Genomic DNA, 26,779 nt, shown 5'->3' on the forward strand with positions numbered 1-26,779 from the left:
GATGAATTCACGCATCATGAAGCAGTTTCCCAGAAAGTTTCTTTCTAATTTTTATCTGTGAATATTTGCTTCTTCCAATATAGGCCTCAATATGCTCCCAAATAACCCTTTCGATATTCCACAAAAACGGTGTTAGCAAACTGCTCAATGAAAAGTACAGTGTAACTCTGTAAGATGAACCCACATATCGCAAAACAGTTTCTCTGAGTGCTTCTTTCTAATTTTTATCTGAGGATATATGTTTATTTCACCATAGGCCTCACTGCACTCCCAAATATCCCTTTGCAGATTCCACAAAAACAGTGTTAGCTAACTACTCCTTGAAAAGAAAGGTGTATTTCTGTGAGATGAATTCACATATCACAAAGAGCTTTCTCAGAAGGTTTCTTTCTAGTTTTTCTCTAAGGATATTTTCTTTGTCACCATAGGCTTCAATATGATCAAAAATATCCCTTCTCTGATTCCCCAAAAACAGTGCTACCAAACTGATCCATGAAAAGAATTGTGCAACTCTGTGAGATGAATTATCACATCAAAAAGTGGTCTCTAAATGTGCTTCTTTCTAGTTTTTATATGAGGATATTTCCTTTGTCACCATAAGCTTCAATTCGCTCAGAAATATCCCATTGCAGAATCCTAGAAAAGAGTGTTAGCAAACCGGTAAATGAAAAGAACAGTGTATCTATGTGAGATGTATTCACACATCACAATGCAGTTTCTCAGAATGTTTCTTTCTAGTTTTTATCTCAGGATATTTCCTTATTCACCATATGTCTCAGAGTGCTCAGAAATATACCTTTGTAGATTCCATGAAAACACTGTTAGCAAACTGCTCAATTTAATGAACCGTGTAATTTTCTGAGATGAATTCACACATCACAAAACAGTTTCTCAGAAATCTTCTTTCTAGTTTTTATCTGAGGATATTTCCTTTGTCATCATGCGTTTCAAAGTGATCCAAATATCCTTTACCAGATGCAGCAAAAACTGTGCTACCAAAATGTTCCATGAAAAGAATCATGTAAATTTGTGAGATGAATTAACACAACAGAAAGCAGCATCTCAAATAGCTTCTTTCTAGTTTTCATATGAAGTTATTTACTTTGTCACCATAAGCTTCAATGTGCTCAGAAATATCAGATTGCAGATTGCAAGAAAACAGTGTAAACAAACTGCAATGCAAAGAACAGTGTAATTCTGTGAGATAAATTCACACATCAGAAATCAGTTTTTCAGAAGTCTTCTTTCTAGTTTTTATCTGAGCAGATTTCCTTTTTCACCATATTCCTCAATGCCCTCCTGAATATTCCATTGCAGATTAAACGAAAAAAGTTTTAGCAAACTTCTCAATGAAAAGAATGGTGTTACTTGGTGAGATGAATTCACACATCACAAAGCAGTTTCACAGAAAGCTTCCTTTTGGTTTTTATGTGAGGATATATCCTTTTTCAATATAGGCTTCAATGCATTCCTAAATACCCTATTGTACATTCCACGAATACAGTGTTATCAAACTTCTCAATGACAATAATGGTGTAACCCTTTATGATGAATTCACACATCACAAAGCTGTTTCCTAGAAAACTTCCTTCTAAATTTTACATGAGGATATTTACTTTTTCACTATAGGCCTCAACACGGTCAAGAATATCCCATTGCATATTCCATGAAAACAGTTTAAGCAAACTGCTCCATGAAAAGAAATGTGTAACTTTCTGAGATGAATTCACACATCACAAAGAACTTTGTCAAAAAACTTCTTTCTAGTTTTTATCTGAGGATATTTCCTTTGTCACCCTAGGCTTCAATGCGATTCAAAATATCCCATGTCAGATTCTCCAAAAACAGCACCACGAAACTGATCCATGAAAAGAATCATGTACCTCTGTGAGGTGAATTAACACATCACAAAGCGGTTTCTCAGAAAGTTTCAATTTTTTATATTAGGATATTTCCTTTTCCAACTTAGGATTCAATGCACTCCCAAATATCCCTTCCCAGACACCACAAACACAGCAATGCCCAAGTGTTCCCTCAAGATAATCTTTTAGCTCTATGAGATGAATGCAGACTTTACAAAGGAATTTCTCCAAAATCGTATCTCCTGTTCTTACCTGAAGAATTTTCTTTTTTCACCTTTGGCCTCCATGTGTTCCCAAATATCCCTCTGCAGATTTCACTAAAACAGGGCTACCAAACTGTGCAATGAAAAGGAAGGTTTAACTCTGTGAGATAAATTCATCCATCACAAAGTAGTTTCTGAGGAAGCTTCTTTCCAGTTTTTACCTGAGGTAATTTTCTTTTCCACCATAGGCTTCAATGCACTCCCAAATATCCCATCTCAGATACCACAGAAACTGTGATGCCAAACTGCTCCCTCAACAGAAATGTTTAGCTATATGAGATGAATGCACACATCACAAAGGAGTTTCTCAGAAAGCTTCTCTCCAGTTTTTACCTGAAGATATTTTCTTTTTTGCCATTGGACTCTATGCGCTCCAGAATATCCCTTTGCAGATTGCGCAAATACAGTGTGACCGAACTGCTCGATGAAAAGAAAGGTTTAACTCAGCGAAATAAATTCACCCACCACAAAGCTGTTTCTCAGAAAGCTTCTTTCTAGTTTAAATCTGAGGATATTTCCTTTTTCACCATAGGCTTCAATGTTCTCCAAATTAACTCCTCAGAGATACCACAAAAACAGTGAGAATGAACTACACCATTAAAAATAGACTAAACTCTATGAGATGAATGCACACATCACAGAACCGTTTCTCAAGGAGTTTCTCTTAAATTTTCATCTGAAGTTATTTCCTTTCTCACCATAGGCCTCTAGGAGCTCCAGAATGTCCCTTGCAGATTCCATAAAAACAGTGCTACCAAACTGCTCAAAGAAAATAAACTTGTAATTCTGTGTGATGAATTCATGCATCCTGAAGAAATTTCTCAGCAAGCTTCTTTCTACTTTTTATCTCAGGGTATTTCCTTTGTCACCATTGGCTTCCATGTACTCCCAATTTTCCCTTGTCAGACACCACAAAAACAGTGATGCCAAACTGCTCGCTCAACAGAAAGCTTTACCTCTATGAGATGAATGCAAACATCACAAAGGAGTTATCAGAAACTTTGTCTCTTGTTTTACCTGAAGATAATTCCTTTTTCAAAATTGGCCTCTATCCATTCCAGAATACCCAATGCGCATTCCACAAAAAGAATGCTAACAAACTGCTCAATGAAAAGAAAGATTTAACTCTGTGAGATGAATTCGCCCATCACAAAACAGTCTCTCAGAAAGCTTCTTTCTAGTTTTTATCAGAGGGTATTTCCTTGTTCACCATAGGCTACTCGGCACTCTGAATATCCCTTTGCAGATTTCACAAAAACAGTGTGACCAAACCGCTCAACGAAAAGAATAGTTTACCTCTGGGAGACGAATTCACCCACAACAAAGAAATTACTCAGAGAGCTCCTTTCTAGTTTTTATCTTTGCATATTCACTTTTCCACAATCAGCCCCAATAAGTTTGCAAATATCTCTTCTCAGACACCAAAAAAAAGTGATGAAAAAACTACTCAATCAACAAAATCAGTTTATCTCTATGAGGTAAATATGAGGTGAACACACATGACAAAACAGTTTCCTAAAAACCTTCTCTCCAGTTTTTATCTGAAGAAATTTCCTTTTTCACCATAGACCTCTATGAGCTCCAGAATTTCCCTTTGGAGATTCCCCAAAAACTGTGCTACTAAACTGCTCAATGAAAATAAAGTTGTAACTCTGTGAGATGAATTAAGCCATCACAAAGCAGTTTGTAAGAAAGCTTTTTTCTAGTTTTTATCTGAGGATATTCCCTTTTTCACCATAGGCCTCAAAGCACTCCCAAATATTCCTTTGCAGATTCCACAAAGGCAGTGTTTGCAAACTGCTCCTTGAGAAGAAAGGTATAATTCTGTGAGATGAATTCACACATCACAAAGAACTTTCTCAGAAAGCTTCTTTGTAGTTTTTATCTAAGGATATTTCCTTTGTCACCATAGGCTGCAATACATTCAAAAATATCCTATTGCAGCTTCCAAAAAGCAGTGTTATCCAACTGCTCATTGAGAAGAATAGTGTAACTCTGTAAGATGAATTCCGACATCACAAAGCTGTTTCTCAGAAAGCTTCTTTCTAGTTTTTATCTGAGGATATTTCCTTTTTCACTATAGGTCTCAAGGTGCTCCAGAATATCCCATTGCAGATTCCATGAAAACAGTGTTAGCAAACCGCTTCATGAAAAGAAAGGTGTAACTCCATGAAACAAATAAACACCTCAGAAAGAACTTTCTCAGAAAGCTTATTTCCAATTTTACCTGAGGATATTCTTTTGTCACCATAGGCTTCAATGGGATCCAAAATATCCCTTCACAAATTCCCCAAAAACAGTGCTACCAAATTGTTCCATGAAAAGAATGGTGTAAATCTGTGAGATGAATTCACATATCACAATGCAGTTTCTCAAAAAACATCTTTGTAGTTTTTATCTGACAATATTTCCTTTTTCACTATATTCCTCAATGCACTCTCGAATATCCCATTGCAGAATAAATGAAAAAAGTGTTAGCAAACTTCTCAATGAAAAAAAAGGTGTAACCCTGTGAGGTGAATGCACGCATCAAAAAGCCGTTTCACAGAAGGTTTCTCTTTGGTTTTTATCTGAGGATAGTTCCTTTGTCACCATAGGCATCAATGTGTTTCCAAATATCTTATTGAAGATTTCACGAAAACATTGTTATCAAACTGCCCCATGAGAAGAAAGGTGTGACTCTTTGAGACGAATTCAGACATCACAAGAAACGTTCTCAAAAAGCCTCTTTCTAGTTTTTATCTGAGGATATTTCTTTTGTCATCATAGGCTTCAATGCGATCCAAAGTATCACTTCTCCGATTCCCCAAATTCAGTGCTACCAAACTGATCCATGAAAAATAATCCTGCAACTCTGTGAGATGAATTCACACATCAGAAAAGAGTTCTCAGAAAGCTTCTTTCTTGTTTTTATCTGAGGTGTTGTCCTTTCTCACCATAGGCCTCAATGCACTCCAGAACATCCCTTTGCAGATTCCACAAAAACAGTGTTAACAAACTTCTCAATGAAAAGAATGGTTTAACTCTGTGAGATGAATTCATACATCAAAAAGAAGTTTCACAGAGAGCGTCTTACTAATTTTTATATGAGGATATTTCCTTTGTCACTATAAACTTCAAAGTGCTCCAAAATATTCCATTGCAGATTCCAAGAAAATAGTGTTAGCAAACAGATCAATAAAAAGGACAGTTTAACCCTGTAAGATTAATTCACACACCACAAAGCAGTTTCTCAGAAAGCTTCTTTCTAGTTTCTCTCTGGGAATATTTCCTTTTGCACTATAGGCCTCAATGTACTCCCAAATATCACTTTGAAGATTCCACAAAAACGGTGTCAGCAATCTGCTCAATGAAACGAAAGATGTAACTCTGTGAGATGAATTCACATATCACAAAAAACTTTCTCAGAAAGCTTCTTTCTAGTTTTTATCTGAGGATATTTCTTTTGTCACCATAGGCTTCAATGCAACGTAAAATATCACTTCAGAGATTACCCAAATTTGTGCTACCAAACTGCTCCATGAAAAGAATTCTGCAACTCTGTGAGGTGAATTCACAAATCACAAAGCAGTTTCTCGGAAGGTTTCTTTCTAGTTTTAGTCTGAGGATATTTCCTTTGTCACCATTGACTTCAAGGCGATCCCAATTATCCATTCGCAGATTCCATGAAAACAGTGTTAACAACCTACTCCAAGAAAAGAATCATGTAACTCTGTGAGATGAATGCACACATCACAAATCTGTTTCTCAGAAACCTTCTTTCAGTTTTCATCCGAGGATATTTCATTTTTCACCATAGGCTTCAATGCAATAAAAATCATCCCTTCTCAGATTCGCCAAAACCAGTGCTACCAAACTGCTCCATGAAAATAATGGTGTAACTCTGTGACATGAATTCATACACCACAAAGCTGTTTCTCAGAAAGCTTCTTTCTAGTTTTTCTCTGAGGATATTTTCTCTTTCACCATAGGCCTCAATGCACTCCTGAATATCCCAATGCAGATTCCAGGAAAAAAGTGTTAGCAAACTTCTCAATGAAAGGAATGGTGTAACACTGTGAGATGAATTGACACATTACAAATAAGTTTCTCAGAAAGCTTATTTTCGTTTTTTATCTGAGGATATTTCCTTTGCCACATAGACTTCAATGCACAACTAAGTATCTTAGTGCAGATTCCATGAAACAGTGTTATCAAACTGCTCAATGAAAAGAATGGTAAAGTTCTGTAAGATGAATTCACACATCACAAAGCAGTTTCTCAGAATGTTTTTTCGAGTTTTTTTCCTGAGGATATTCCTTTTTCAGTATAGGCCTCAGTGAGCTCCAAACTATCCCTTTGCAGATTCCACGAAAACTATGTTAGGAAACTGCTCCATGAAAAGAAAGGTGTAACTCAGTGAGATGAATTCACATATCTCAAAGAAATATCTCAGACAGCTTCTTTCTAGTTTTGATCTGAGGATATTTCCTTTGTCACCTTAGGCTTCATTGTAGTAAAAAATAACCCTTCTCAGATTCCCCAAAAACAGTGTAACAAAAATGATCCATGAAAAAAATCATGTAACTCTCTGAGATGAATCAATACATCACAAAGCGATTTCTCGCAAAGCTTCTTTCTAGTTTTTGCCTGACAATATTTCCTTTGTCACCATAGGCTTCAATGCAATCTAAAACATCCCTTCTCAGATTCCCCAAAAAAAGTGCTACCAAACTGCGCCATGAAAAGAAAGGTGTACCTCTGTAAGGTGAATTCACACATCACAAAGCTGTTTCTCAGAATGCTTCTTTCTAGATTTTAACTGCACATATTTCAGTTTTCTCCATATTCCTCAATGCTCTCTGGAACATCCCATTGCAGATTCCACAGAAAAAGTGTTAGCAACCTTCTCAATGAAAAGAACTTGGTAATTCTGTAAGATGAATTCACACATCACAAAGCAGTTTCACAGAAAGTTTTTTTTTATTTTTACCGGAGGATATTTCCTCTTTCACCATAGGTCTCAATGCACTCCGAAACATCCCTTGGCAGATTCCACGAAAACAGTTTGAGCAAACAACTCCATGAAAAGAAAGATATAACTCTGTGAAATGAATTAACATATCATGAAGAACTTTCTCAGCAACCTTCTTTGTAGTTTTCATCTGAGGATATTTCCTTTGTAACTATAGGCTTCGATGCGATTCAAAATATCTCTTCTCAGATTCCCCAAAAACAGTGCTACCAAACTGCTCCATGAATGGAGTGGTGTACCTCTGTGAGATGAATTCACACAACACAAAACAGTTTCTCAGAAATCTTCTTTCTAGTTCTTTTCTGAGGCTCTTTCCTTTGTCATCTTAGGCTTCAATGATATCCAAAATATCCCTTCTCAGACTCTCCAAAAACAGTGCTACAAAACTGCTCCATGAAAACAATGGTGTAACTCTGTGAGATGAATTGACACATAACAAAACGTTTTCTCAGAAAGCTTCTTTCTAGTTTTTATATGAGGATATTTCCTTTTTTACCATATTCCTCAATGAGCTCCACAATATCCCATTGCAGATTTCAGGAAAAAAACTGTTAGCAAACTTCTCAACGAAAGAAACTTTGTGACTCTGAGGTGAATTGAAATATCACAAAGCAGTTTCACAGAAAGCTTCTTTTTGGTTTTTATCTGAGGATATTTCCTTTGTCACAATAGACGTCAATGCACTCCCAAATATCCTATTGCATATTCCAAGAAAATAGTGTTATCAAACTGCTCAATGAAAATAATAGTGTAACTCTGTGAGTTGAATTCACCCATCATAAAGCAGTTTCTCAGAAAGTTTCTTTCTAGTTTTTATCTAAGCATATTTTCTTTTCACTATAGGCCTCAAAGTTCTCACAAATATCCCTTCTCAGACTCCCCTAAACAGTGCTACCAAACTGCTCTATGAATACAGTCTTGTTACTCTGTGAGATGAATTCACAACTCACAAAGCAGTTTCTCAGAAAGTTTCTTACTAGTTTTTGTCTGAGGATATTTGCTTTGTCAACCTAAGCTTCAATGCACTCAGAAGTATCCCATTGCAAATTTCAAGAACAGAGTGTTAGCAAACTCCTCAATGAAAAGAACAGTGAAACTGTGTGAGATGAATTCACACATCAAAAAGCAGTTTCTAACAAAACTTCCTTTTTGTTTTTATCTGAGGATATTTCCTTTGTCACCATAGGCTTCAATGTGATCCAAATTATCGCTTCTCAGATACCCCAAAAATGGTGCTACCAACTGCTCCATGAAAAGAATCATGTAACCCTGTGATATGCATTAACACATCACCAATCAGCTTCTCAGGAAGTTTCTTTCAAATTTTTTTCTGAGGTTATTTCTTTTTCCACCCTAGCCTTCAATGCACTCCCAAATACCCTTCTCAGACAGCACAAAAACAGTGATACCAAAGTGATGCCTCCATAGAAACGTTTAGCTCTATAAGATGAATGCACACATCACTAAGGAGATTCTCAGAAAGCTTCTCTACACTTTTTAACCTGAAAATATTTCCTTTCTCACTACTGGACTCTGTAAACTCCCGAATATCCCTTTGCAGATTCCACATAAACTGTGTTACCGAACTGCTCAATGAAAGAAACGTGTAACTCTGTGAGATGAATTCGCCCATCACAAAGCAGTTTCTCAGAAAGCTTTTTTCTAGTTTAAATCTGAAGATATTTACTTTTTCACCATAGGCTTCAATCTGTTCCCAAATATCTCCTCTCAGATACCACAAAACAGTGATGCCGAACTGCCCAATCAACAAAAAGGTTAAGCTCTTTGAGATAAATATACACATTACAAAACCATTTCTCGAAAATCTTCTCTCCAGTTTTTATCTGAAATTATTTCCTTTTTCACCATAGACCTCAGGGAGCTCCCGAATATACCTTTGCAGATTCCTTAAAAACAGTGCTAGCATACTGCTCAAAGAAAAAAACGGTGTAACTCGGTGTGATGAATTAACCCATTGCAAGAAATTTCTCAGAAAGCTTCTTTGTAGTTTTTATCTCAGGATATTTCCTTTTCCACCATCAGCTTCCATGCACACCCAAATAACCCTTCTCAGACACCACAAAAACAGTGCTACCAAACTGATCCATGAAAAGAATCCTGTAACACTGTGAGATGAATTAACACATCACAAATTGGGTTCTCAGAAAGCTTCTTTCCAGTTTTTATATGAGTATATTTCCTTTGTCACCATCAGTTTCAATTCACTCCATAATATCCCATTGCAGATTCCAAGAAAACAGTGTTATCAAACAGCACAATGAAAAGAATAGTGTAACTCTGTGAGATGAATTCACACATCACCATGCAGTTTCTCAGAATTCTTCTTTTGTTTTTCATCTGAGGACATTTCATTTTCCACCAGAGGCTTCAAAGTGCTTCCAAATATCCCTTCTCTAACACCACAAAAACAGTGATGCCAAAGTGTTCCCTCAACAGAAACGTAGAGCTGTATGAGACGAATGCACATATCACAAAAGAGTTTCTCTGAAAGCTTCTCTCCAGTTGTTACCTGAAGAATTTTCTTTTTTTACCTCACACCCCTATGCGCTCCAAAATATCCCTCTGCAGATTCCACAAAAACAGTAGTAACAAATTGTTCCATAAAAAGAGTGATGTAACTCTGTGAGATAAATTGACCCATCAGAAAACAGTTTCTCAGAAAGCTTCTGTGTAGTTTTTATGTGAGGATATTTCCTTTTCCACCATAGACTTCAATGCACTCCCAAATATCCCTTCTAAGACACCACAAAAACCGTGATGCCAAAGTGCTCCCTCAACAGAAACGTTTAGCTCTATGAGATGAATGTACACACCACCAAGGAGTTTCTCCAAAAGCTTCTGTCCAGTTTTTACATGAAGAAATTTCTTTTTCATCTGAGGCCTCTATGTGCTCCCAAATACCCCACTGCAAATTCTACAAAACAGTGCTACCAAACTGTGCAATGAAAAGAATGGTTTACCACTGTGAGAAACATTTACCCGTTACAAAGTAGTTTCTCAGGAAGCTTCTTTCTAATTTTTATCTGAAGATATTTCCTTTTCCAACATAGACTTCAATGCTCTTCCAAATATCCCTTCTAAGACACCACAAATACTGTGATGCCAAAGTGCTCCCTCAACAGAAACGTTTAGCTCTGTGAGATGAATTCACCCATCACAAGAAAATTTCTTCAAAAGCTTCTTTCTAGTTTGTATCTGAGGATATTTCCTTCTCTACCATCCACTTCTTTCTAGTTTAAATCTGAGGATATTTCCATTTTCAACATTGCAGGTTCCTTAAAAACATTGCAATCAGTCTGCTGCATGAAAAGAATCGTGTAACTCTGTGAGATGAACTCAAACATTACAAAACAGTTTCTCAGAAAGATTCTTTTTAGTTTCTGTCTGAGGATATTTCTTTTGTCACCCTAAGCTTCAATGCACTCAAAAATATCCCATTGCAGATTTCAAGAAAACAGTGTTAGCAAATGGCTCCATGAAAAGAAAGGTGTTACTCAGTGAGATGACTTTACACATCACAAAAACTTTCTCAGAAAGTTTCTTTCTGATTTTGATTTGAGGATACTTTTTTTGTCACCATAGGCTTCAATATGATCCAAACTCTCCCTCCTCAGATTCAACAAAAACAGTGCTACAAAACTGCTCCTTGAAAAGGATAGTGTAATTCTGTGAGATGAATTAACACATCACAGATAAGTTTCTCTGAAAGTTTCTTTCTAGCTTTTATATGAGGACATTTCCTTTTTCACCATAGGCCTCAATGTGCTCCCAAATGTCCCTTTGCAGATTCCATGAAAACAGTGTTAGAAAACTGCTCCATGAAGGGAAAGGTCTAACTCTGTGAGATGAATTCACACATCACAAAGAACTTTCTCAGAAAGTTCTTTCTTGTTATTGTCTGAGGATATATTTTTTTACCATATTCTTCAATGCGATCCAAAATATCCCATGTCCCATTCCCCAAAAACAGTGGTCACAAACTGCTCCATGGAAAGAATCGTGTAACTCTGTGAGATGAATTAACACATAACAAACAGTTTCTCAGGAGTCTTCTTTCTAGGTAATTCATGAGGATATTTCCTTTTCCAACATAGGCTTCAATGTGCTCCCTAATATCCCTTCTCAGACAAAACAAAAACAGTGATGTGAAAGAGCTCCCTCAACCGAAACGTTTAACTCTATGAGATGAATGCACACTAACAAAGGAGTATCTCAGAAAGCTTCTCTTAAGTTTTTCCTGAATACATTTAATTTTTCACCAGTAAACCCTATGCACTCCTAAATATCCCACTGCAACACTGCAAAACAGTGTTACAAAAATGCGTAATGAAAAGAAAGCTGTAACACTTGGAGATGAATTCACCTATCACAAAGCAGTTTCTCAGGAAGCTTCTTTCTAGTTTTTGCCTGAGGATATTTCCTTTCTCACCTTAAGGGTCAAAGTGCTCCAAAATACCCCATTGCAGATTCCAAGAAATCAGTGTTAACCTACTACTCAATAAAAAGTACAGTGTAACTCTGTGAGGTGAATTCACACATCACTAATCAGTTTCTCACAAAGCTGTTTTCTAGTTATTATTTGAGGATATTTACTTTTTCACAACAGGCTTCATTGCACTCCCAAATATCCTATTGCAGATTCCATGAAAACAGTGTTAGCCTACTACTCAATGAAAAGAGCAGTGTAACTCTGTGAGATAAATTCACACATCACAAAGCAGTTTCTCAGACAGCTTCTTTTTGGTTTTTATCTGTTTTTACTTCCTTTCTCACCATAGCACCATAGGCTTGAATGCACTCCCAAGTGTCCTATTACAGATTCCATGAAACCAGTGTTATCAGACTACCCAACAAAAACTACAGTGCATCTCTGTGAGATGAATTCACACATCACAAAACAGTTTCTCAGACAATTTCTTTCTAGTTTTTATCTGAGGATATTTCCTTTCTCACTATAGTCCTCAATGCACTCCCAAATATCCCTTTGCAGATGCCACAAAAACAGTGTTAACAAACTGCTCAATAAAAAGAAAGGTGAAACCCTGTGAGATGAATTCACTCATCACAAATAATTTTCTCAGAATGTTCTTTCAATTTTTTATCTGAGGATATTTCCTTTGTCACCATATGCTTCATTGTGATCCAAAATATCCCTTATCACATTCTCCAAAAACAGTGCTACCAAACTGCTCCATGAAAAGAATCGTGTAACTCTGTGAGATTAACTCACACATCACAAAGCAGTTTCTCAGAAAGCTTCTTTCTAGTTTTTATATGCAGATATGTCCTTTTAAACCATAGGCTTCAAGGTGCTCCCAAGTATCCCTTTTCAGACACTATAAAAACAGTGATGCCAAAGTGCTCCCTCAACAGAAATGTTTAGCTCTATGAGATGAATGCACAAATCACAAAGGATTTTTTCTGAAAGCTTCTCTCCAGTTTTTACCTGGAGAATTTTCTTTTTTCAATTTAGGCCTCTATGTGCTCCAAAATATCCCATTACAGATTCAACAAAAACAGTGTTACCAAACTGCTCAATGAAAAAAAAAAGATTTAATTCTGTGAGATGAACCCACTCAACTCAACACAGTCTCTCAGAAAGCTTCCTTCTAGTTTTAATCTGAGGGTATTTCCTTTTTCACCATAGGCTTATCTGTGCCCTGAATATCCTTTTGTAGATTTCTCAAAATCAAGGTTAACAAACTGCTCCATGAAAAGAGTAGTTTACCTCTGGGAGACGAATTCACTCATCACAAGGAAATTTCTCAGAAAGCTCCTTTCTAGCTTTCATCTGCGCAGCATATTTACTTTTCCACCATCAGCCTCAATGCGTTCCCAAATATCCCTTCTCAGACACCACAAAAATAGTGTTGCCAAACTGCTCAATCAACAAAATGGTTTATCTCTCTGAAGTGACTACACACATCACAAAATAGTTCTCAAAAACCTTCTTTCCAGTTTTTATCTGAAGATATTTCCTTTTTCACCATCAGCCTCTATGAGTTCCCGAATATCTCTTTGCAGATTCCCCAAATACAGTGCTACCAAACTGCTCAATGAAAATAAAGGTGTAATTCTGTGAGGTGAATTCATGAATCACAAAGCAGTTTCTCATAAAGCTTCTTTCTAGTTTTTGTTCGAGGATATTTCTTTTATCACTGTAGGCCTCAAGGTGCTCTCAAATATGCCTTTGCAAATACCAGGAAAGCAGTTTTAGCAAACTGCTCTATGAAAAGAAAAGTGTAACTCAGTGAGATGAACTCACAGAGGACAAAAAACTTTTTCAGAAAGATTGTTTCTAGTTTTTATCTGAGTATATTTCCTTAGTCACCAAAGGCTTAAATGCGATCCAAAATATCCCACCTCAGATTAAACAAAAACAGTGCTATCAAACTGATCCATGAAAAGGATCATGTAACTCTGTGAGATGAATTAACACATCACAAAACGGTTTTCAGGGAGCTTCTTTCCAGTTTTTATATGAGGATATTTCCTTTATCTTCATAAGCTTCAATGTGCTCCTAAATATCCCATTGCAGATTCCAAGAAATCAGTGTTAGCAAACTGCTCAATCAAAAGAACAGTGTAACTCTGTGAGATGAATTCACACAGCAGAAAGCAGTTTCTGAGAAAACTTTGGCCGGGCGCGGTGGCTCAAGCCTGTATTCCTGGCACTTTGGGAGGCCGAGACGGGCTGATCATGAGGTCAGGAGATCCAGACCATCCTGGCTAACATGGTGAAACCCCGTCTCTACTAAAAAACACAAAAACATTAGCCGGGCGAGGTGGTGGGTGCCTGTAATCCCAGCTACTTGGGAGGCTGAGGTAGGAGAATCGTGTAAACCTGGGAGGCGGAGCTTGCAGTGAGCTGAGATCCGGCCACTGCACTCCAGCCTGGGAGACAGAGGGAGACTCCATCTCAAAAAAAAAAAAAAAAAAGGAAAAAAAAGAAAACTTCCTGTTTTTATGTGAGGATATTTCCTTTTTCACCATAGGCCTCAAAGTGCTCACAAATATCCCTTTGCAGATTCCAAAAAAAAAAAAAAAACAGTGTTAGCAAACTGCTACATGAAACGAAAAGTGCAACTCTGTGAGATGAATTCACAAATCACAAAGCAGTTTCTCAGAAAGCTTCTTTTTGGTTTTTGTCTGAGGATATTTCCTTTGTCACCAAAGGCTTCAATGTGCTCCCATATATCCTATTGCAGATTCCACAAAAACAGTGTCAACAAAGTACTCAATGGAAACAACATTATAACTTTGTGAGATGAATTCACACATGATGAAGTAGTTTCTCCGAAATCTTCTTTCTAGTTTTTAATTGAGGATATTTCCTTTGCCTCCATAGGCTTAAATGTGACCCAAAATATCCAATCTCAGATTCCCCAAAAATGGTGCTAAAAATCTATTCCATGAAAAGAATGGTGTAACTCTGTGAGATGAATTCACATATCACAAATATGTTTCTCAGAAAACTTCTTTCTAGTTTTAATCTGAGGATATTTTTTTTCACCATTTTAATCAATGCGCTCCCCAATGTCCCACAGCTGATTGAACGAAAAAAGTGTTATCAAACTTTTTAATGAAAAGAATGGTGTAACTCTGTGAGATGAATACTCACATCACAAAGCAGTTTAACAGAAAGCTTCTTTTGGACTTTTATCTGTGGATATTTCCTTTGTCACCATTGGCTTCAATGCACTCTGAAATATCCTATTGCAGATTGCACAAAAACAGTGTTATCAAACTGCTCAATGAAAAGAACAGTGAAACTCTGTAAGATAAAATCACACATAACAAAGCTGTTTTTCAGATGGCTTCTTTCTAGTTTTTATCTGAGAAAAGTTCATTTTTCACTACAGGCATCAAAGGGATCTGGAATATCCCATTGCAGATTCCCCCAAAGCAGTGCTACCAAACTGCTTGAAGAAAAGAATGGTGTAACTCTGAGACGAATTCACACATCACAAAGTTGTTTCTCAGAAAGCTTCTTTCTAGTTATTATATGTGGACATTTACTTTTAAGCCATAGACTTCAATGTGCTCCCAAATATCCCTTCTCAGACACCATAAAAAAGTGATGACAAAATTCTCCCTCAACAGAAATGTTTAGCTCTGTGAGATGAATGTACACATCACAAAAGAGTTCCTCAGAGAACTTCTATCCAGTTTTTACCTGAAGATATTTGCTTTTATGTCATTGGATTCTTTGCACTCCCGAAAATCCCTTTGCAGATTCCACAAAACCAGGTTCCCAAACTGCTCAAAGAAAAGAAAGGTGTAACTCTGTGAGATGTATTCACCCATCACAAAGCAGTTTCTCAGAAAACTTATTTCTAGTTTAAATTTGAGGTTATTTCCTTTTTCATCATAGGGTTCAATGTGCTCAAAAATCACTACTCTCAGATACCACCAAAGCAGTGACGTAGAACTGCTCAATCAATAAAAAGTTTAATCTCTTTGAGATGAGTACACACATCACAAAACCATTTCTCAAAAATTTTGTCTCTAGTATTTATCTTAATTTATTTCCTTTTCCACCATAGGCCTTCAGGAGTCTCTGAATATCCCTTTGCAGATTCCATAAAAACAGTGCTACCAAACTACCAAACTGCTCAAAGAAAACAAAGTTGTAACTCTGTGTGATGAATTCAGCAGTCAAAAAGACATTTCTCAGAAACCTTCTGTCTAGTTTTTATCTCAGGATATTTCCTTTTCCACCATTGGCTATCATGCACTCCCAAATATCCCTTCTCAGACACCACAAGAACAGTGATACCAAAGTACTCTCTCAATAGAAGGATTTACCTCTATGAGATGAATGCACACATTGCAAAAGAGTTATCAGAAACTTTCTCTCCAGTTTATACCTGAAGATAATTGTTTTTTCAACATTGGCCTCTATCCGCTCCTGAATATCCCTTTGCATATTCCACAAAAACAGTGTTAAAAAACTATTCAATGAAAAGAAAGATTTAGCTCTGTGAGATGAATTCACTCATCACAAAACAGTCTCTCAGAAGGCTTCCTTCTAGTTTTTATCTGTGCATATTTACTAATCCAACATCAGCCTCAATGCACTCCCAAATATCCCTTCTCAGACACCACAAAAACAGTGATGCCAAACTGCTCAATCAACAAAACGACTTATCTCTAGGAGGTGAATGCACACATCACAAAACAGTTTCTCAAAAACCTCTCCAGTTTTTATCTGAAAATATTTCCTTTTTAACCATATTCCTCTACGATTTCCTGAAAATCCCTTTGCAGATTGCCCAAAACCTGTGTTACCAAACTGCACAATGAAAAGAAAGATGGAAATCTGTGAGATAAACTCACCCATCACAAAGCAGTATCTCAGAAATCTTCATAGTTTTTATCTAAGGATATTTCCTTTTTCACCATAGACCTCAAGGTGCTCCCAAGTATCCCTTTGCAGATACCTGGAAATCAGTGTTAGCAAGCTGCTCTATGAAAAGAAAGGTGTGACATCACAAAGAACTTTCTCAGAGAGCTTCTTTCTAGCTTTTATCTGAGGTTATTTCCTTTGTCACCATAGGTTTCAATGCGATCCAAAATATCCCTTCTTAGATTCCCCAAAAGCAGTGCTACCAAACTGAACCATGAAAGGAACCATGTAACTGTGTGAGATGAATTAATACATCACAAAGCAGTTTCTCAGAAAACTTCTTTCTAGTTTTAATATGAGGATAATTCCTTTTTCAACATATGCTTCAAAGCATCCCAAAATAGCCCATTGTGGATTCCAAGAAAACAGTGTTGGCAAGCTGCTCAATGAAAAGAAAGGTGAAACTCTGTGTGATGAATTCAAACAACACAAAGCAGTTTCTCAGAAAGATTCTTTCTAGTTTTAATCTGAGGATATTTAGTTTTTCACCATTGGCCTAAAGCGCTCAAAATGTCCCTTTGCAGATTCCATGAAAACAGCGTTTGACAACTGCTCCATGAAAAGAAAGGTGTAACTCTGTGAGTTGAATTCACACATCACAAAGAACTTTCTCAGAAAGCTTCTTTCTATTTTTTATCTGAGGATATTTCCTCTGTCCCCATAGGCTTCAATGCAATCCAAAATATCCCTTCTCGGATTCTCCAAAAAAAGTGCTACCAAACTGCTCCATGAAAGGAATGGTGTAACTCTCTGAGATGAATTCACACATTACAAAACTGTTTGCCAGAAAACTTCTTTCTAGTTTTTATCTAAGGGTATTTCCTTTGTCACTGTACGCTTCAATGTGCTCCAAAATATGCTATTGCAGATTCCACAAAAACAGTATTAGCAAAATGCTGAATGAAAAGAACAATGTAACTTTGTGAGATGAATTCACACAACACCAATCAGTTTCTCAGAAAGATTCGTTCAGTTTTTATCTGAGGATATTTCTTTATTCACTACAGGCCTCCATGCACTCCCAATATTCCTTTGCAGATTCCTCGAAAACAGTGGTAGGAAGCTGCTTGATGAAAAGTAAGGTGTAACTCTGTGAGATAAACTCCCACATCACAAACAACTTCCCCAGAAACCTTCGTGCCAGTTTCTATTTAAGGAGATTTCCTTTTCCACCATAGGCTTCATGTGTTCCAAAATATCCCTTCTCAGACACTACAAAAACGGTGATGCCAAAGTGCTCCCTCAGCAGAACATTTTAGCTGTATTAGATGAATGTACACATCACAAAGGAGTTTCTCAGAAAGCTTCTCTCCTGTTTTGGCCTGAAGATACTTTCTTTTTCACCATTGGACTCTAGGTGCTGCTGAATATCCCTTTGCAGATTCCACAAAAACAGTGTTACCAAACTGCTCAATGAAAAGAAAGGTGTAACTCAGTGAGATGAATTCACAAATCACAAAGCAGTTTCTCAGAAAGTTTCTTTCTAGTTTTTGTCTGAGGATATTACCTTTTTCGCCATTGGCCTCAATGCGCTCACGAATATCTCTTTACAGATTCCACAAAAAAGGTGTTAGCAAACTGTTCCATGAAAAAAAAAAAATGGAAATTTGTGAGGTGAATTCACACATCTCATAGCAGTTTCTCAGAAAGCTTCTGTTTGGTTTTTATCTGAGGATATTTCCTTTGAAACCATAGGCTTCAACGTGCTCCCAAAGATCCTATTGCAGGTTACACAGAAACAGTGCTACCATGCTACCTCATGAAAAGAATGGTGTAACTCTCTGAAATGAATTCACACATCACAAAGCTGTTTCTCAGTAAGCTTCTTACTAGTTTTTATGTGAGGATATTTCCTTTATCAACATAATCCTCTATGTGCTCCCTAATATTCCATTGCAGATTCCAAAAAAGGGTTAGCAACCTTCTCAAAGAAAACAACGGTGTAACTTTGTGAGATGAATTCATGCATCACAAAGCAGTTTCACAGAAAGATTCCTTTCGGTTTTTGTCTGAGGATATTTCCTTTGTCAGCATAGGCTTCAATGTGATCCAAAGTATCCCTTGTCAGATTCCCCAGAAACATGCTACCACATTACTCCATGAAAAGAATCATGTAACTCTGTGAGATGAATTCACAAATCACAAACAAGTTTCTCAGAAAAAAAAAAAAAGCTGTTTCTCAATAAGCTTCTTACTAGTTTTTATCTGAGAATTTTTCCTTTCTCACTATAGGTCTCAAAGCGCTCAAAAATATTCCTTTGCAGATTCCATGAAAACATTGTTACCAAAGTGCTCCATGAAAAGAAAGGTGTAACTCTGTAAGATGAACTCACACATCTAAGAGAACTTTCTCAGAAATCTTTCTTGTTTTTATCTGATGATATTTCCTTTGTCACCATAGGCTTCAATTCAATGTAAATTAACACTTCTGAGATTCCCCAAAAACAGTGCTACTGAACTGTTCCAATAAAAGAATCATAACTCTGTGAGATGAATTCACAAATCACAAAGCAGTTTCTCACAAAGCTTCTCTCTAGTTTTTGTCTGAGGATATTTCCTTTGTCACCATAGGCTTCAATGCAATCCCAAATATTCTATTGCTGATTCCATGAAAACAGTGGTAGCAAACTGCTCCAAGAAAAAATTTTGTAACTCTGTGAGATGAATATGCACATCACAATGCTGTTTCTCAGAAAGCTTCTTTCTCATTTTTATCTGAGGATACCTCCTTTTCCACCAGAGGTTTCAATTTGATAAAAATCTTCCCTTCTCAGATTCCCCTAAAACAGTGCTACCAAACTGCTCCATGAAAAGAATGGGATATCTCTGTGACATTAATTCACACACCATAAAGCTGTTTCTTTGAATGCTTCTTTCTAGTTTTTCTCTGAGTATATTTTCTTTTTCACCATAATCATCAAAGTGCTTCCGAATATTCCCTTGCAGATTCTAGGAAAAAAAGGGTTAGAAAACTTCTCATGAAAAGAACTGTGTAATACAGTGAGATTATTTCACACACCACAAAGTAGTTTCACAGAAAGCTTCTTTTTGCTTTTTTATGTGAGGATATATCCTTTGCAACCATAGGCTTCAATGCACTCCGAAATATCCTATTGCAGATTCTGTGAAAACAGTGTTATCAAACCGCTCGAATAAAACAATGGTATAATTCTGTAAGATGAATTCACACATCACAAAGCAGTTTCTCAGAATGCTTCTTTATAGTTTTTATCTGAGGATATTTCCTTTTTCAGTATAAGCTTCAGTGGGTTCCCAAATATCCCTTTACAGATTCCACGAAAACCGTGTTAGTAAACTGCTCAATGAAAAGAAAGGTATAACTCTGTGAGATGAATTCACACATCACAAGGAAATATCTCAGAAAGCTTCCTTCTAGTTTTTATCTGAGGATATTTCCTTTGTCACCATAAGCTTCATTGCAATGGAAAATAACCCTTCTCAGATTCCCAAAAAACATTGCTACAAAACTGATCCATGAAAAGAATCATGTAACTCTCTGAGATGAATTAACACATTGCAAAGCAGTTTCTCAGAAAGCTTCTATCTAGTTTTTATATGAGGATATTTCCTTTGTCATCCTAAGCTTCAATTTGCTCTGATATATCAAATTGCAGATTCCAAGGAAACAGTGTTAGCAAACAGTTCACAGAAACAACTGTGTAACCCTGTGAGATGAATTCATACATCACTAAGTAGTTTCTCAGAAACATTCTTTCTAGTTTTTGTCTGAGGATATTTCCTTTGTCACCATAGGCTTCAATGCCATCCAAAATATCCCTTTTCAGATTCCCCAAATCAGTGCTACCAAACTGTGCCATGAAAGTAAAGTGTAACGCTCTGAGGTGAATTCACAGATCACTAAGCAGTTTCACAGTTTCTTTTTGGTTTTTCTCTGAGGGTATTTTGTTTGTCACCAAAGGCTTCAACGCACTCTGAAATGTCCTATTGCAGATTCCACAAAAACATTGTTAGCAAACAGCTCCACAAAGGGAGTGGTGGAACTCTGTGAGATGAATTCACATATCACAAGCATTTTCTCAGAAAGCAATCTTCCAGTTTTTATCTGAGGATATTTTTCTTTTCACCACAGGTCTCAACTTGCTCCCAAATATCACTTTGTAGATCCAGCAAAAACAGTGTTAGCAAACTGCTCCATGAAAATAAACGTGTTACTTTGAGAGATGAAAACACACATCACAAAGAAGTTTCTCAGAAAGCTTTTTGCTAGTTTTTATCTGATTATATTTCCATATGTCATGCATTGGCTTCAAATGTGAATTCACATTGGCTTGAATGTGATTCAAAATATCCCTTCTCAGATCCACAAAAACAGTGCTACCAAACTGCTACGTGAAAAGAATGGTGCATCTCTGTAAGATGAATTCACATATCAGAAAGATGTTTCTCAGACAACTTCTTTCTAGATTTTATCTGAGGATATTTTCTTTTTCTCCATATTCCTCAATGCTCTCTGGGATATCTATGAATAAAGTGTTAGCAAACTTCTCAATGAAAAGAACGGGGTAACTCAGTGACATGATTTCACACCTCACAAAGCAGTTTCACAGAAAGCTTCTCTTTGGTTTTTATCTGAGGATATTTCCTCTTTCACCATAAGCATCAATGTGCTCCCAAATATCCCGTTGTAGATTCCATGAAAACAATGTGAGCAAACTGTTCCATGAAAGGAAAGGTGTAACTCTGTGAGATGAATTCACACATCACAAATAACTTTCTCAGAAAGCTTCTTTCCAGTTTTTATCTGAGGATACTTCCTTTTTCAGTATTGGCCTCAGTGTGGTCTCAAATATCCCTTTACAGATTCTACAAAAACCGTGTTAGGAAACTGCTCCATGAAAGAAAAGGTGTAACTCGGTGAGATGAATTCAAACATCACAAAGAAATATCTCAGAAAGCTTCGTTCTAGTTTTTAATCTGAGGATATTTCCTTTTTCACCATAGGCTTAAATGAGATCCAAATTATTCCTTCTTAGATCCCCCAAAAATATTATTACCAAACTACTCAATGAAAAGAATCATGTAAACTCTGTGAGATACTTTTTGGTTTTTATCTGAGTATATTTCCTCTGTTACCATAGGAATTCAATGGTATTCAATGCACTCCCATATTTCCTGTTGTAGATTCCATGAAAACAGTGTTATCAAAGATCTTAATGAAAAAATGGTGTAAATCTGTGAGATGAATTCACACATCACAAAGAACTTTCTCAGAAAGATTCTTTGTAATTTTTATCTGAAGATATTTTCTTTTTCACTATAGACCTCAATGTGCACCCAAATATCCCTCTACATATTCCATGAAAACGGTGTTAGCAAACTGCTCAAAGAAAGGAACAGTGTATCTCTGTGAGATGAATTTCCACATCATGAAGCAGTTTCTCAGTAAGCTGCTTTTTGCTTTTTGTCTTGGATGTACCCTTTGTCACCATAGGCTTCAATGCCCTCCCAAATATCCCTTTGCAGTTTCCAGGAAAGCAGTGTTAACAAACATCTCCATGAAAAGAAAGGTGTAACTCTGTGAGATGAATTCACACATCACATATAACATTGCTACCAAACTGCTTCATGAAAACAATCGTGTAATTCTGTGACAAGAATTAGCACATCAGAAAGAATTTCCTCAGAAAGTTTCTAGTTTTTATATGAAGTTAATCCTTGGTCACCTTAAGCTTCAATGTGCTCCAAAATATCCATTTGTAGATTCCACGAAAACAGTGTTATGAAACTGTGCAATGGAAAGAATGGTGTAACTCTGTGAGTTGTGTTCACACATCAGAAGAACTATCTCAGAGAGTAGATAAACTATCTCAGAAAGATGAAAAACTGCTCAATCAACAAAATGGTTTTTCTCTAGGAGATGAATACACACCTCACAAAACAGTTTCTCATAAACCTTCTCTACAGTTTTTATCTGAAGATGTTTCCTTTTTCACCATAGGCTTCTATGAACTCCAGAAAATCCCTTTGGAGATTCCCCAAAAAGAGTGCAACCAAACTGCTCAATGAAAAGAAAGGTGTAACCCTGTGATACGAATTCGCTCATCACAAAGCAGTTTCTCTAAAGTTTTTTTCCAGTTTTTATCTGAGAATATTTCATTTTTCACCATAGAACTCAAAGCGCTCCCAAATATCCCTATACAGATTTCACAAGAACAGTGTTAGCTAACTGCTCCATGAAAAGAAAGGTGTATCTCAGTGAGATGAATTCACATATCACAAAGAGTTTTCTCAGAAAGTTTCTTTCTAGTTTTTTCTGAGGCTATTTCCTTTGTCAGCATAGGTTTCAATGCAATCCAAAATATCCCTTATCAGATGTACCAAAAACAGTGCTACCAATCTGCTCCATGAAAGCAATCATGTAATGTTGTGAGATGAATGAACACATCAGAAAGTGGATTCTCAGAAAGCTTCTTTCTAGTTTTTATATAAGGATATTTACTTTGTCACCATAAGCTTCAATGCACTCAGAAATATCAGATTTAGTTCCAAGAAAACAGTGTAAGTAAACTGCACAATGCAAAGAGCAGTGTAACTCTGTGAGATTAATTCAAACATTACAAAGCAGTTTCTCAGAATGCTTTTCTCTAGTTTTTGTCTGAGGATAGTTACTTTTTCACCATATTCCTCAACGCACTACTGAATATCCAATTTCAGGTTAAACGAAAATAGTGTTAGCAAACTTCTCAATGTAAAGAAGGACGCTACTCAGTGAGATGAATTCACACATCACAAAGCAGTTTCACTGAAAGCTTCTTTTTGGTTTTTATCTGTGGATATATCCTTTGTCACCGTAGGTTTCAATGCTCTCTAAAATACCCTATTGCAGATACCACAAAATCAGTGTTATCAAACCGTTCAATGAAAAGTATGTTGTAACTCTGTAAGATTAATTCACACATCACAAGCTGTATCTCAGAAAGTTTCCTTCTAGTTTTTACATTAGAATATTTACTTTTTCACTATAGACCTCAATGCACTCCAGAATATCCCATTGCAGATTATATGAAAACAGTGTTAACAACATGCTCCATGAAAAGAAAGGTGTAACTTTCTGAGATGAATTCACACATCACAAAGAACTTTCTCAGAAAGATTCTTTCTAGTTTTTATCTGAGGATATTGCCTTTGTCACCATAGGCTTAAATGCGATTTAAAATATCACTTCTGATTCTCCAAAAACAGTTACCAAACTGATTCATGAAAAGTATCATGTAACTCTGTGAGATGAATTAACATATCACAAAGTTGTTTCTCAGAAAGCTTCTTTCTAGTTTTTATATGAGGATATTTCCTATGTCACCGTAACCTTCAAAGTGCTCCAAAATATCCCATTCCAGATTCCAAGAAAACAGTGTTAGTAAACTGCTCAATGAAAACTACAGTGTAATACTGTGAGATGAATTCACACATCACACAGCAGTTTCCCATAAAGATTGTTTCTACTTTTTAACTGAGATCATTTTCTTTTTCACCATAAGTCTCAATGTGCTCCAATGTATACCTTTGCAGATACCACGAAAACAGTGCTGGCACACTGATCAATTAAAAGAATGGTATAACTCTTTAGGATGAATTTACACACTACAAATAAGTTTCTCAGAAAGTCTTTTTCCAGTTTAAATCTGAGAATATTTCCTCTGTCATCATAGGCTTCAAAGCAATCTGAAATATCCCTTCTCAGATTCCCCAAAAGCAGTGCTACAAAACTGATTCATGAAAAGAATCATGTGATTCTGGGAGATGAATTCACATATCACAAAGATGTTTCTCAGAAAACATATTTCTAGTTTTTATCTGAGGATATTTCCTTTTTCACCATATTCATCAATGCACTCCCGAATATCTCATTGCAGTTTAAACGAAAACATTGTTAGCAAACTTCTCAATGAAAAGAATGGTGAAACTCGTTGAGATGAATTCACACATCGCAAAGCAGTTTCACAGAAAACTTCTTCTTGGTTGTTATCTGAGGATATTTCCTTTGTCACCAAAGGCTTCAATGCACTCCCAAATAACTCCTCTCAGTACCACAAAAAACAGTGATGCTGAATTGATCCATCAAAAAAAAAAAAAAGGTTAAACTCTATGAGATAAATACGCACATAACAAAACATTTTCTAAAAAAGCTGCTCTCCAGTTTTTACCTGAAGGTATTTACTTTTTCACCATAAGCCTCTAGGAGCTCCTGGATATAACTTTGCAGATTTCATAAAAAGAGTGCTACTAAACTGCTCAAAGAAAACAAAGGTGTAACTCTGTGTGATGAATTCACCCATGACAAAAAATTTCTCACAAAGCTTCTTTCTATCTTTCATCTGACGATATTTCCTTTTCCAGCATTGGCTTCCATGCTCTCCCATGTATTCCTTTGCAGATTCCACGAAAACAGTGTTAACAAACTGTTCCATGAAAGAAAATGTGGAACTCTGTTAGATGAATTCACACATGACAAAGAAATATCTCAGAAACTTCTTTCTATTTTTTGTCTGAGGATATTTCCTTTGTCACCATAGGCTTCAATGCCATCCAAAATATCCCATCTCTGATTCCCCAAAGACAGAGCTAACAAATTGCTCCATGAAAAGAATCGTGTAAGTCAGTGAGATGAATTCACACATCACAAAGCAGTTTCTCAGAGAGCTTCTTTATTGTTAATATCTGAGGGTATTTCCTTTTTTAGTATAATACTCATTGTGCTCCCAAATATCCATTTGTAGATTCCATGAAAGCAGTGTTAGGAAACTCCCACATGAAAACAAAGGTGTAACACTGTGAGATGAATCCAGACACCACAGAGAACTTTCTCAGAATGATTCTTTCTAGCTTTTATCTGAGGATATTTCCTTGGTCACCATAGGCTTCAATGTGCTGCAAAATATCACTCTGCAGATTCCCCAAAAACACTGCTACCGAGGGGGTGGAGCAAGATGGCAGAATAGGAACAGCGTCAGTCTCCATCGCCCAGCGCGAGAGACACAGAAGACTGGTGATTTCTGCATTTTCAACTGAGGTACTGGGGTCATCTCACTCGGGAATGCTGGACAATCGGTGCTGGTCAGCTGCTGCAGCCCGACCAGCGAGAGCTGAAGCAGGGCGAGGCATCGCCTCACCTGGGAAGAGCGAGGGGGAAGGGAGTCCCTTTTCCTAGCCAGGGGAACTGAGCCACACAACACCTGGAAAATCGGGTAATTCTCACCCCAATACTGCGCTGTAACACCGGCACACCGGAGATTATATCCCACACCTGGCCAGGAGGGTCCCACGCCCACGGAGCCTCCCTCCTTGCTAACACAGCAGTCTGCAGCAATCTAACCGCAAGGCAGCAGCGAGGCTGGGGGAGGGGCGCCCGCAATCGCTGAGGCTTAAGTAGGTAAATAAAGCCGCTGGGAAGCTCGAACTGGGTGGAGCTCACAGCAGCTCAAGGAAACCTGCCTGTCTCTGTAGACTCCGCCTCTGGGGACAGGGCTCAGCTAAAGCAGCAGAGGCCTGTCCAGACGCGAACGACTCTGTCTGACACCTTTGAAGAGAGCAGTGGATCTCCCAACACGGAGGTTGAGATCTGAGAAGGGGCAGTCTGCCTGCTCAAGTGGGTCACTGACGCCTGAGTAGCCTAACTGGGAGACATCCCCCACTAGGGGCAGTCTGACACCCCACACCTCACAGGGTGGAGTACACCCCTGAGAGGAAGCTTCCAAAGCAAGAATCAGACAGGTGCACTCGCTGTTCAGCAATATTCTATCTTCTGCAACCTCTGCTGCTGATAGCCAGGCAAACAGGGTCTGGAGTGGACCTCAAGCAATCTCCAACAGACCTATAGCTGAGGGTCCTGACTGTCAGAAGGAAAACTATCAAACAGGAAGGACACCTATATCAAAACCCCATCAGTACGTCACCATTATCCAAGACCAGAGACAGATAAAACCACAAAGATGGGGAAAAAGCAGGGCAGAAAAGCTGGAAATTCAAAAAATAAGAGCGCATGTCCTCCTCCAAAGGAGCACAGCCCATCGCCAGTAACGGATCAAAGCTGGTCAGAGAATGATTTTGATGAGATGAGAGAAGAAGGCTTCAGTCCATCAAACCTCTCAGAGCTAAAGGAGGAATTACGTACCCAGCGCAAAGAAACTAAAAATCTTGAAAAAAGAGTGGAAGAATTGACAGCTAGACT

Source organism: Piliocolobus tephrosceles, chromosome 19, assembly GCF_002776525.5.
Source record: "Piliocolobus tephrosceles isolate RC106 chromosome 19, ASM277652v3, whole genome shotgun sequence".
NCBI lineage: Eukaryota > Metazoa > Chordata > Mammalia > Primates > Cercopithecidae > Piliocolobus > Piliocolobus tephrosceles.